The 12,042-nt window shown below is 45.7% G+C and overlaps 1 pseudogene; it reads right to left on the bottom strand.

The window, feature by feature from the left end:
- The window catches only part of LOC139420133 (nuclear receptor coactivator 2-like), a 189,229-nt pseudogene that overhangs the window by 24,438 nt on the left and 152,749 nt on the right, over positions 1-12,042 (bottom strand).

Here is a 12,042-nt window from a genome sequence, read left to right as displayed (position 1 = left end):
ATATATAATCTCAGTTACCTGGTTGGGGTTGTTGGACTGTAAAGTTGGGTTCATATTGGACACACCACTCATCTGGATCATCATTGGCTGGCGGTTCTGAGGAGAACAGGTTAACAGGTAACAGGTTAACAGGTATGTTAACGATAAACACTTTGAAAGGAGTAGCTAGCCTACTAGCCAGCTAAACAATGATGATACATTCATTTGTATACTTCCCTGTTCTCTACCATTCCCCAGTCTGTGTTCTGTACCATTCCCCAGTCTGTGTTCTGTACCATTCCCCAGTCTGTGTTCTGTACCATTCCCCAGTCTGTGTTCTGTACCATTCCCCAGTCTGTACCTTTCCTGTCTGTCTCAGTCTGTCTGTCTGTCTGTCTGTCTCGGTACCTGTTGTACCTGTAGCCGGTGCTGCAGCTGTAACCTCAATGTATTAGGCTGGTTAGGAACCACCCCTTGGGGCCTCAGCCCTGGTCGTTGCTGCATCCTCATGATGGGGTATCCTGGTCTGGGGCTCATCTGGCCAGCCATGGGGTGGAAGCCTTGCCCTGTGGGTAGAAGTGGGGGAGGGGGGGGGGGGGGGGGGGGGATCCATTCAGTTGAGAATCACAATTACTCTGAGCCAAGGTAACAATCATAAAAAATGTAAAAGTTATAATTTTCTCATGTCTCTCTGAAGCAACAACATAGTGATGTTCAGAATATCAAATTGCAATAACATGTAGAATCGTGATATACAATCGCAATACGGATTGAATCGTGATCCTCCATAACGTGATAATATTGAATTGTGAACTCCCTGATTGCCAATTCTCAGCCCTACCTGTGGGGTCCTGCATGGGTCTGCCGGACCCAGGGTCGTGGTATCCTCTCTGGGCTAGATGGGAGCCTGGTGGGTGGTCCTGCATGGGTCTGCCGGACCCAGGGTCGTGGTATCCTCTCTGGGCTAGATGGGAGCCGGGTGGGGGGTCCTGCTGGCCGTACACTGAAGGCTTCTGGTCCAACAACATGGACGGGTCTGAAGAGAACTGGTCCTGATCTACAGACTGACCCCGGAGAAAGACAGGAGACGAGAGGATACGATGTATTTAGACAGAAAATAGACAAGAGACAATAAAGAACGGGAGCAATGGAGACTCCACCGAGGAGGAAGGGGAGGACCATCCTCCTCAGTGAATTTCATAAAAATATATATTTTTTAATGAATTTAAAAAGTTATCCTTTTTAGGCACTAAATATATTCACGTCACCAAATAATTTATAACACACTGTTTTGCAATGAAGATCTACAGTAGCCTCAACAGCACTCTGTAGGGTAGCACCATGGTGTAGCCAGAGGACAGGTAGCGTCTGTCCTCCTCTGGGTACATTGACTTCAATACAAAACCTAGGAGGCTTGTGGTTCTCACCCCCTTCTATAGACTTACACAGTAATTATGACAACTTCCGGAGGACATCCTCCAACCTATCAGAGCTCTTGAAGCATGAACTGACATGTTGTCCACCCAATCAAAGGACCAGAGAATGAATCTAGTACTGAAAGCATAAGCTACAGCTAGCTAGCACTGCAGTGCATACAATGTAGTGAGTAGTTGACTCAAAGAGAGAGAAAGACAATAGTTGAACAGTTTGAACAAATACATTTCTTCAAAAATGAAGGAGAAGCAAAGGAGAGAGAGAGATTGTATTTTCTTTTCACTTTCAGTTTCACTTACTTAGCTAGCAAACGCAGCTAGCTAGTTTAGCCTACTGAAACAACCTGATCAAGCAGAGGGATGCTATATTAGCTAGCTGGCTATAACAGAGGGATGCTATGTTAGCTAGCTGGCTATAACAGAGGGATGCTATGTTAGCTAGCTGGCTATAACAGAGGGATGCTATGTTAGCTAGTTGGCTATAACAGAGGGATGCTATGTTAGGTAGCTGGTATAACAGAGGGATGCTATGTTAGCTAGCTGGCTATAACAGAGGGATGCTATTTTAGCTAGCTGGCTATAATAGAGGGATGCTATGTTAGCTAGCTAGCTAGAACAGAGGGATGCTATGTTAGCTAGTTGGCTATAACAGAGGGATGCTATGTTGGCTAGCTGGCTAGACCAGAGTGATCCTATGTTAGCTAACTTTGGTGCGAAAAGTGCAAATCAATCCCAGAACAGCAAAGGACCTTGTGAAGATGCTGGAGGAAACGGGTACAAAAGTATCTATATCCACAGTAAAATGAGTCCTATATCGACATAACCTGAAAGGCCGCTCAGCAAGGAAGAAGCCACCGCTCCAAAACCCCCATAAAAAAAACAGACTACGGTTTGCAACTGCACATGGGGACAAAGATCGTACTTTTTGGAGAAATGCCCCCTGGTCTAATGAAACAAAAATAGAACTGTTTGGCCATAATGACCATCGTTATGTTTGGAGGAAAAATAGGGGGGGGCCTTCAAGCCGAAGAACACCATCCCAACTGTGAAGTGGGGGGGTGGCAGCATCATGTTGTGGGGGGGCTTTGCTGCAAGAGGGACTGGTGCACTTCACAAAATAGATGGCTTCATGAGGAAAGAAAAGTATGTGGATATATTGAAGCAACATCTCATGACATCAGTCAGGAAGTTAAAAGCTTGGTCGCAAATGGGTCTTCCAAGTGAACAATGACCCCAAGCATACTTCCAAAGTCGTGGCAAAATGGCTTAAGGACAACAAAGTCAAGTATTGGAGTGGCCATCACAAAGCCCTGACCCCAATCCTATAGAACATTTGTGGGCCGAACCGAAAAAGTGTGTGTGAGCAAGGTCTACAAACCTGACTCAGTTACACCAGCTCTGTCAGGAGGAATGGGCCAGAATTCACACAACTCATTGCGGGAAGCTTGTGGAAGGCTACCCAAAATGTTTGACCCAAGTTAAATAATTTAAAGGCAATGCTACCAAATACTAATTGAGTATGTAAACTTCTGACCCACTGGGAATGTGATGAAAGAAATAAAAGCTGAAATAAATAATTCTCTCTACTACTATTCTGACATTTTACATTCTTAAAATAAAGTGGTGATCCTAACTGACCTAAGACAGGGAGTTTTTACTAGGATTAAATGTTTAAATGTATTTGGCTAAGGTGTACTGTATGTAAACATCTGACTTCAACTGTACAGCTGGTGTTCATTGAAGTCCACAAGAGAAGGGAACAGGTGACAGGAAGAGAGCGCATAGATCCGAGAAGGAATACAACGTGGCTGCTATGAATGTGAACTGTGTTTACACGTGACCAGGGGTGTATTCATTCTGCCTATTCTGTTGAATTTTCTTTTTTCTTAAACGGAAGCAAACATAACGAAACGGGGATAAACATACCTGAATTTGTCGAATAGAAACTCTTGTTTGCAACTGTTGGACTAATGATTAGACTCTAGATCAGCTAGATGCAGACAAGAGTGTACAAGGTGGTATTGAAAGTGTCACCTAAACATTTTCTGTCGACCTGTGTACCCCTACGTTGTAAACTGTCATTCATAGTGTAGGTTAATAAAGCCGTGCTCATGAAAATATATTTTGGAGTCCTCCCTCATCTTAAACGGCACTGACCTCCACAAGTGCACAAGTAACCAGTGGTCCTCCGCAAGTTAACCCACTGTTCCCAGGCTGTCATTATGTAAATAAGAATTTGTTCTTAACTGACTTGTCTAGTTAAATAAAACATTTATTATATAAATTATTCCTGTCTGTACAAAGTGGAATAACATATTTCAAAATACTACACGAGAGAGCATGATTTAGCTGTGGATCGTTTGACATCACAAATTACAAAAGGAATTTTGTATGGTTAGATTCAACACCAGGTTGTTGCAGATAACTTTTTTGTGGTATTTCATTAAAGATTGTGCTAGTCTGTCTCCATTCATGTTGTGTCGTAGAATTACATGAATTGTGTTTAATAAAAAAAAGCCTGATCTTCTCGGATCCTCTAGCCGGGGCTGAGCTCCGAACGAGTCTCTAGCCGGGGCTGAGCTCCGAACGAGTCTCTAGCCGGGGCTGAGCTCCGAACGAGTCTCTAGCCGGGGCTGAGCTCCGAACGAGTCTCTAGCCGGGGCTGAGCTCCGAACGAGTCTCTAGCCGGGGCTGAGCTCCGAACGAGTCTCTAGCCGGGGCTGAGCTCCGAACGAGTCTCTAGCCGGGGCTGAGCTCCGAACGAGTCTCTAGCCGGGGCTGAGCTCCGAATGTGTCTCTAGCCGGGGCTGAGCTCCGAATGTGTCTCTAGCCGGGGCTGAGCTCCGAATGTGTCTCTAGCCGGGGCTGAGCTCCTAATGAGTCTCTAGCCGGGGCTGAGCTACGAACGTGTCTCTAGCCGGGGCTGAGCTCCTAATGTGTCTCTAGCCGGGGCTGAGCTCCGAATGAGTCTCTAGCCGGGGCTGAGCTACGAACGTGTCTCTAGCCGGGGCTGAGCTCCTAATGTGTCTCTAGCCGGGGCTGAGCTCCGAATGTGTCTCTAGCCGGGGCTGAGCTCCTAATGGGTCTCTAGCCGGGGCTGATGAAAAAATAGCTTCCCCAAACTCTAAACTCTATGGGAACAGAGTAGAGATAGAGGAGGAGAAATAGACTGTATAGGCCTAGATTACAAAAAGAAGGACAACTCTAGTGACAGGTGAGTGTCCCCAGAGAGAAGAAGAGAAGATAGATAGAAGAGAGGGATCAGAGATAGAGGAATGGACTGATCACAGAGTAGTTAAGAGAGAGGGATAGAGGGATATTAATAGATGAAAAACACTACAGTGACTGCTGAATCATACCTGTCCCATCAGAGTAGGTATCCCCAGGGCTCTGTCTATCTCCTCCAGGCCATCAAAGTCCTTCAGCACTGTGTAGAGCTGTGACATGAGAGCCCCCTCATCACTAGAACCCCCCTCACCAGGACCCCCAGTCCCCTGGCCGCCGGGCCCCGGACCCCCACACAACACCTCCTCCTCCTGCTGGGGGGCATACACAGACCTGGAGAGGGAGAGAAGGGGAGGGAGGGAGGGAGAGGAAGAGAAGGGGAGGGAGGGAGGGAGAGGAAGAGAAGGGGGAGGGAAGGAGAGGAAGAGAAGGGGAGGGAGAAGAGGGGAGGGGGAAGAGGGAGAGAAGGGGGGGAAGGTTAAATAACCATAAGTTATTTTAACCACTTCTCTGTGCTGTAGTTAACTGATCCAAACCGTTTTAAAGTGGTTAGTCTGAACTATAAGAGTTGCTCCAGCGCCGACAGACAACGGTTCTGGTAAAAGAAGGATGTGGCAGGTTCTGGTACAGTGTGTGACATGTTCTGGTACGGTCGCTGCAGTAGTGATTGTAGGACAGAGGCCCGTGTAAAGTAGTCTCATGTAGTGTCCAGTAGAGTAGTACGGAGGGCTGGTTACCTGTTCTGGTTGAAGGCCTCAATAGGTATCATGCTGTCTGGCCATGGAGCCGTCTGATTGGGTGGAGCCTGTTGCTGGGAGAACTGGTGGGCCCGCATGCCCATCTCTTTAAAGAGGGAGAGATTCAAATAATATAACTTTATTTACCCCATGGCTATCTATATATAGATTCAAATAATTTAACTTTATTAACACCAAGCCCATCTATATATATATAGAGAGAGATATTCAAATAATATAATGTTATTAACCTCATGCCCATCTATATATAGAAATTCAAATAATATAACTTTATTAACTCCATGCCCATCTATATATACAGTGGGGCAAAAAAGTATTTAGTCAGCCACCAATTGTGCAAGTTCTCCCACTTAAAAAGATCATCAACATCTAGTGGAAAGCCTTCCCAGGAGATTGGAGGCTGTTATAGCAGCAATGTTCCTACATCTAGTGGAAAGCCTTCCCAGAAGAGTGGAGGCTGTTATAGCAGCAATGTTCCAACATCTAGTGGAAAGCCTTCCCAGAAGAGTGGAGGCTGTTATAGCAGCAATGTTCCAACATCTAGTGGAAAGCCTTCCCAGAAGAGTGGAGGCTGTTATAGCAGCAATGTTCCAACATCTAGTGGAAAGCCTTTCCAGAAGAGTGGAGGCTGTTATAGCAGCAATGTTCCAACATCTAGTAGAAAACCTTCCCAGAAGAGTGGAGGCTGTTATAGCAGCAATGTTCCTACATCTAGTGGAAAGCCTTCACAGAAGAGTGGAGGAGGTTATAGCAGCAAAGGGGGAACCAACTCCCTATTAATGACCATGATTTTGGAATGGAGGTGTCCACATACTTTTGTAGTATACCATTATTAACCCCATGCCCATCTCTTTATGGACAGAGATTCAAATGAATATAACTTTATTAATCCCATGCCCATCTCTTTATGGACAGAGATTCAAATGAATATAACTTTATTAATCCCATGCCCATCTCTTTATGGACAGAGATTCAAATGAATATAACTTTATTAATCCCATGCCCATCTCTTTATGGACAGAGATTCAAATGAATATAACTTTATTAATCCCATGCCCATCTATATAGAGAGAGAGATTCAAATAGTATAACTTTATTAACCCCATGGCTATCTATAGAGATTCAAAAAATATAACTTTATTAACCCCATGGCTATCTATAGAGATTCAAATAATATAACTTTATTAAACCCATGCCCATCTCTTTAAAGAGAGAGAGATTCAAATAATATATCTTTATTAACCCCATGGTGATCTATAGAGATTCAAATAATATAGCTTTATTAACCCCATCTCTTTATGGACAGAATCAAATTAATATAACTTTACTAACCCTATACTCATCTCTTTAGAGAGAAATGTTCAAATGAATATAACTTTATTAGAGAGAGACATTAAAATGTATATATAACTTTATTAACCCCATGCCCAAACCAGACTGAGCTGCTCGAGATAGGTAAGTTGCTTAGTGGTTAGAGTGTTGGACCAGTAACTGAAAGGTTGCTAGACCGGATCCCCGAGCTGACAAGGTAAACTTGTTGTTCTGTCCCTGAACAAGGCAGTTAACCCACTGTTACCCGGTGTAGGCCGTCATTGTAAATAAGAATTTGTTCTTAACTGACTTGTCTAGTTAAATCAAGTTTAAATAAAAAAAAATATGACAACTGGCATTAGACAGTGTATCAGGGTGTTGTTCCTCTGACTGGCCAGCAGGTGTCAGCTTTATCCCAAATATGTTACATCAATTGGTGGGTCCCCAAGCCCAATGATGAGAAACACTGACCTGTGAAGTGGATAGACCATAACAAATATATATTCTAGAGCAACCCTGGCATAGAACTAGAAACGGTAGATATGCAGTCTCACCGTTGACCATCATCTGCGACTGCAGCATCTGCCTGGGTGCAGGTCCTGGTAGACTGCTGGGTCTCATGAGGCCCCCGGGGCCTCCAGGGTTGGGCCCCATACGGCTGTGCATCGTCCCCTGCTGACCTGGGGCCCCAGGAGGAGGGACCGAGGCTGAACCGCTCTGACCCGGGCCCCCAGGACCCCAACCCCTCTCCTCCTGAATGCCCTGCCGAGGACCACTCACTAGACCTGGAGGGGGGGGGGGGGGGGGGGGGGGGGGGGGTAGGGTAGACGGAGGGAGGGAGAGAGAGAACACGTGAGTGAGTAAATGTGTGGGGAGTGTCAGAGGGAAAAAGTGAGGGACATCAATATACCGCCCATCTACAAGGACAGAAGTCAACTTCATTTTGTTCACACTTCCCACATTTGCCAGTATCCCCCCAACCACAGTTCAGGGGTTAGAGGTCGTTTTCAGAGTGGGCGTTTCTGTGGCCCGTCTGTGAGACAGAGTGCCGTGGCCCGTCTGTGAGTCAGAGTGCCGTGGCCCGTCTGTGAGACAGAGTGCCGTGGCCCGTCTGTGAGTCAAAATGAAAGTGAGAGGAGAGGAGCTGGCAGTGTGTGTCTGTGTGTGTGGGTGACTCCGACTCCCTCAACTTCCTGCACGGAAACAGGAAGTGACTCACTGTGACGTGTCATCGGTCCCCACAGAGAGAGAGAGAGAGAAAAAGCTGACGTGTCAGCCGGTAGCATAGAGAGGGGCAGCGAGTGTATTCCGTTACACACGTTTCTTTGAGTGCTGACTTCGATGACTCCTGACCAGGGAAACCTCGTACTACATAGCATGAAAAGGTCAAGAACATCTGCTAAATTACTGTAAATGTAAATGTTTGTTGAGTATTTGTAGATCAGGGAAAATAAACAAATAAAAGTGTGAGCCTTCGCTCTGACGGCTCCACCCACCTGCGAGGTTGGCCTGGTTGGACATCACGGCGGCGTGGTTTCCCATGATGCCTTGCTGCTGCTGCTGTAGTGTGTAGTGGCTGGGGGTCCTCATGGGGGGATACTGGCCCTGTGGGGGCCGGCCCCCTGACATGTTCATATCCAGGGATACACTCCTCAAAGGCAAACCCCTACCTGGACCCTGGCCCCCGGGACATCCGTAGTCTAGAGAGAGTGAGACAGTGAGTGAAGGAGTGAGTGAGTGACAGTGAGAGAGAGTGAGTGAGTGAGTGACAGAGTGAGAGAGAGAGAGAGTGAGTGAAGGAGTGAGTGAGTGACAGTGAGAGAGAGTGAGTGAGTGAGTGACAGAGTGAGAGAGAGAGTGAGTGAGTGAGTGACAGTGAGTGAGTGAGTGAGTGAGTGAGTGAGTGACAGTGAGAGAGTGTGAGTGAGTGAATGAGTGAGTGAGTGACAGAGTGACAGAGTGAGAGAGAGAGAGCAGGTGTAGTGACACATTTGAGATAAATAAAACATGCTAATCGGATACACGGTAACATGGTCTACACGGTAACATGGTCTATATGGTAATATGGTCTACACGGTAACATGGTCTACACGGTAATATGGTCTACATGGTAACATGGTCTACACTGTAATATGGTCTACACGGTAATATGGTCTACACTGTAACATGGTCTACACTGTAACATGGTCTACACTGTAACATGGTCTACACGGTAACATGGTCTACACTGTAACATGGTCTACACTGCAACATGGTCTACACTGTAACATGGTCTACACGGTCTACACTGTAACATGGTCTACACGGTAACATGGTCTACACGGTAACATGGTCTACATAATAACATGGTCTACATGGTAATATGGTCTACACTGTAACATGGTCTACACTGTAACATGGTCTACACTGTAACATGGTCTACACTGTAACATGGTCTACATGGTAACATGGTCTACACTGTAACATGGTCTACACTGTAACATGGTCTACATGGTAACATGGTCTACACTGTAACATGGTCTACACAGTAACATGGTCTACACTGTAACATGGTCTACACAGTAACATGATCTACACAGTAACATGGTCTACACTGTAACATGGTCTACACAGTAACATGGTCTACATGGTAATATGGTCTACACGGTAACATGGTCTACACGGTAACATGGTCTACACGGTAACATGGTCTACATGGTAACATGGTCTACATGGTAACATGGTCTACATGGTAACATGGTCTACGCTACATAATGATTGACACACCAAGACACTGACGTACTGACCAGTCACATACATTGAGCAGCTGTTTATGAGGGCAGGTTTTAGTATATGTGTGTGTGTGTGTGTGTGTGTGTGTGTGTGTCTAGGAGGGAGTGTGAGACAGTACTTGTACTGTACTGTATATGTATGTGCCTGTCAGATGTGTGTGTGTGTGTGTGTGTGTGTGTGTGTGTGTGTGTGAGAGAGACACACTCACTGCCTGGCCCCATGCCTCGCTGCATGCCCCTCTGCTGCTGCTGTGTTGCCATGGCGTTGGGGTTGCCAGGGCTGGTTTCCTGGGTGATGTGCAGTATGTCGTTGATGATGGTCTGTTTGTCCAGGGAGGAGGGGAGGGAGGAGGGCTGGACACACTGCAGCTCATCAAGGATTTCATCCAACTCTGAAGACTACAGGAGAGACAGGGAGGAGGGTTAGGAGAACACATACATGTGAGTCATTTAACAGTCTCTCTGATCCAGAGATTCTACAGTCGTGAGTCATTTAGCAGTCTCTCTGATCCAGAGATTCTACAGTCGTGAGTCATTTAGCAGTCTCTCTGATCCAGAGACTCTACAGTCGTGAGTCATTTAGCAGTCTCTCTGATCCAGAGATTCTACAGTCGTGAGTCATTTAGCAGTCTCTCTGATCCAGAGACTCTACAGTCGTGAGTCATTTAGCAGTCTCTCTGATCCAGAGACTCTACAGTCGTGAGTCATTTAGCAGTCTCTCTGATCCAGAGATTCTACAGTCGTGAGTCATTTAGCAGTCTCTCTGATCCAGAGACTCTACAGTCGTGAGTCATTTAGCAGTCTCTCTGATCCAGAGATTCTACAGTCGTGAGTCATTTAGCAGTCTCTCTGATCCAGAGACTCTACAGTCGTGAGTCATTTAGCAGACTCTCTGATCCAGAGACACTACAGTAGTGAGTCATTTAACAGACTCTCTGATCCAGAGACACTTACAGTAGTGAGTCATTTAGCAGACTCACACACACACACACACACACACACACACACACACACACACACACACACACACAGACACACACACACACACACACACGGCAGAGGGAGTTGTGTTAGAAGACACATCACAACGAGCCTGCACGTCCCAGCTGGCTTAGAACCTATTCAACTACAACCAGCCTGCACGTCCCAGCTGGCTTAGAACCTATTCAACTACAACGAGCCTGAACGTCCCAGCTGGCTTAGAACCTATTCAACTACAACGATCCTGCACTTCCCAGCTGGCTTAGAACCTATTCAACTACAACGAGCCTGCACTTCCCAGCTGGCTTAGAACCTATTCAACTACAACGAGCCTGCACTTCCCAGCTGGCTTAGAACCTATTCAACTACTACAAGCCTGCACTTCCCATGTCCCAATAACAGTGAGGGTAGTCTACTGTAGGTAGAGCGCAAAACACACATCCACACCAAAACACACATCCACTTTCATACCAAAACACACATCCACACCAAAACACACATCCACACCAAAACACACATCCACTTTCATACCAAAACACACATCCACTTTCATACAAAAACACACACCCACTTTCATACCAAAACACACATCCACTTTCATACAAAAACACACACCCACTTTCATACCAAAACACACATCCACACCAAAACACACATCCACGTTCATACCAAAACACATATCCACACCAAAACACACATCCACACCAAAACACACATCCACACCAAAACACACATCCAAACTAAAACACACATCCACACTAAAACACACATCCACACCAAAACACACATCCACACCAAAACACACATCCACTCCAAAACACACATCCACACCAAAACACACATCCACTTTCATACCAAAACACACATCCACACTAAAACACACATCCACTCCAAAACACACATCCACACTAAAACACACATCCACAACAAAACACACATCCACTTCCATACCAAAACTAATATCCATTAATGTATTTCAATTGACTGACTCCTATGAACTGTAACTCAGCAAAATTGTTGAAACTGTTGCATTTACACACACACACACACACACACACACACACACACACACACACACACACACACACACACACACACACACACACACACACATCCACTTTCATACAAAAACACACATCCACTTTCATACCAAAACACACATCCACACCAAAACACACATCCACACCAAAACACACATCCACACCAAAACACACATCCACTCCAAAACACACATCCACTTTCATACCAAAACACACATCCACTCCAAAACACACATCCACTTTCATACCAAAACACACATCCACACCACAACACACATCCACACCAAAACACACATCCACACCAAAACACACATCCACACCAAAACACACATCCACACCAAAACACACATCCACACCAAAACACACATCCACACTAAAACACACATCCACACCAAAACACACATCCACTCCAAAACACACATCCACACCAAAACACACATCCACACCAAAACACACATCCACTTTCATACCAAAACACACATCCACACCAAAACACACATCCACACCAAAACACACATCCACTTTCATACCAAAACACACATCC

This window comes from Oncorhynchus clarkii, chromosome 11 (genome assembly GCF_045791955.1).
Source record: "Oncorhynchus clarkii lewisi isolate Uvic-CL-2024 chromosome 11, UVic_Ocla_1.0, whole genome shotgun sequence".
NCBI classification, from domain to species: domain Eukaryota; kingdom Metazoa; phylum Chordata; class Actinopteri; order Salmoniformes; family Salmonidae; genus Oncorhynchus; species Oncorhynchus clarkii.
This window is presented reverse-complemented; position numbering and strand designations above follow the sequence as displayed.